Source organism: Geospiza fortis, unplaced genomic scaffold (assembly GCF_000277835.1).
Source record: "Geospiza fortis unplaced genomic scaffold, GeoFor_1.0 scaffold193, whole genome shotgun sequence".
Classification (NCBI taxonomy): domain Eukaryota; kingdom Metazoa; phylum Chordata; class Aves; order Passeriformes; family Thraupidae; genus Geospiza; species Geospiza fortis.
In genome coordinates, this window is record NW_005054523.1 from 346721 (window position 1) to 348939 (window position 2219).

Consider the following 2219-nt stretch of genomic DNA (forward strand, 5'->3'; position numbering starts at 1 on the left):
TGCCTCCCCGCACTCCCCTCTCCGGCGGCAGCAGCTGGAATTAAAGGATCTGTGAAATCAGAGGGTCCCCAGTGCCGAGGTCCCTGTCCCCACCCAGAACAAACCCGGGGCTATGCTGCCCTTCATTTGCTCTCCCGAATTGTTGCTCCGTTTATTTTGCACAGATTCATTTATTATTTTTGCATCTCTCCAATTAACTGATTTGCAATTCATTCCTATACGAGCGGAGCTGTTCCTGTCCAAGTCGAGGAGCTGTAAATCTTGGATCTATTGAGCTGACAGGGGAATATATTTCATTTTTCCCCATGAATCATTTGCCATCCTTATTGCAGAAAAATGGCAAAATTATGGTGTACTGTGTTTTCATAAATTACTGCTTTTCTCTCCCCCCTGCACTCCTCTAATTTGTAATTTCCTGGGAGGAAGAGGAGTGTGGGAGCCCACATAGCCAGGTGAATAGGGCTTGTTTCTCCCCAAATCGTCTGAAAAACTGTCTCATCTCTTTTAAATTGTGTGTGGAACAACTAATAAAGCTTTCATATGAATTTAAAAACTGATTGTTGCTACTGAAGTCCTTTTGGCTTGGTGTTAAGAGATGTCTCCAGTTGAACTGCTGTAGGAAGGAGGGAGCAGTAAGCAGGGATACTTTACTGGGATTTCCCCCCTCCCCTTCATTTAGATTTCTGCTCTCTTACATCAAAATCTTGTGAACTGCAGAAAGGTCAGGATTTTTCTGGTTTAGGAATGTAAAAAAAAATCCTCATCTAGAACTCTGTAGCTGGCAGAACAACACTTAAACCCTTGCCCATAATATTTATTTTGAAATCCCAGAAATAGATATGCATTTTCCACTGGAGGCTGAGCTGGGTGGCCAGTTCTGATTAGTGACTCATTGCACCAGCAAAGGAGATGGTTTATCCCCCATCTCCTCTTGGAGCCAGGTTCTTCCTGGTTAAAAAAAAATACAAAAATGTTCATCACAGTAAGCTGTTAAATTGTTTTCAAAATTGGCCATTTTTTAAATGGAGCTTATCCAGCTCTGGCAGTACTTCAGGTTGCACTGAACCATTAAATAAAAACCGGAGACAAAACGCCTTTGAAAAGGGTTAATTAGTTTTAATATTGATTTATTCCATATAGGGCAGTAATAGACTAGAACACTTATTTCTGGTTTGGATCATTAAAAACAGTCCTTGGTTCCTGAACAGTTTGTTTCTAATAAATAAATTTTAAAAATAAGACCAATTATAGTAATTTGAGATAATCTGTGATGTTGGCCGTTTTTTCAGAAAGGTGTGAAATGTGGATTTCTGTTGATTCCTGTTGGGGTTTGGGTTTACACGGATGGACCCTCGGGGATGCCCAGCCTGGTCCCCAGGCGGCAGAGTGAGGATGCGGAGGATGCCGGCGCGGAGCATCCCCGCTCCTCCTGCTCGCCGGGGCCGGCTCCGCGTGTCCCTCTCGGTTCCCGTGTCCCTCCTTGGTTCCCGTGTCCCTCTCGGTTCCCGTGTCCCTCCTTGGTCCCCCGTGTCCCTCCTTGGTCCCCCGTGTCCCTCCTCGGTTCCCGTGTCCCCATCACTCCTTTCCGGGCCGCGGCCGCCGCGCTCGCCCCGTTCCCGGTCCCGTCGCCGTTCCCGTCTCCGTTCCTCTCCCCATTCCGGGTCCCATTCCCGTTCCCGTTCCCGTTCCCATTCCCCTCCCCATTCCCGGTCCTGTCCCCATTCCCATCCCCGTTCCCGTCCCCATTCCCGTTCCTGTTTCTGTCCCCACTCCCAGGGCCGGTCCCGTCCCCGTTCCCATTCCCATCCCCGTTCCCAGTCCCGTTCTCGGTCCCACTCGGGGTCCCGTTCCAGTTCCCATTCCCAGTCCCGTTCCCGGTCCCATTCCCAGTCCCGTTCCCGGTCCCATTCCCAGTCCCGTTCCCGGTCCCATTCTCGTCCCTGTTCCCGGTCCCCGTTCCCGTTCCCGTTCCCGCTCCTGTGCTGCCCTCTCATGGAGCGCGGGCTCCAGGCACCGGGAGCGCCCCCGCACCCGCAGCGCCGCCGCCGCTCGGAGCTTCTGCTCCCGGGGCCGCACCGGAGGGGACGGAGGGAAGGGAAAGGGGAAGGGGAAGGGGAAGGGAAAGGGAAAGGGAAAGGGGAAGGGAAAGGGAAAGGGAAAGGGAAAGGGAAAGGGAAAGGGAAAGGGAAAGGGAAAGGGAAAGGGAAAGGGGGGACAGT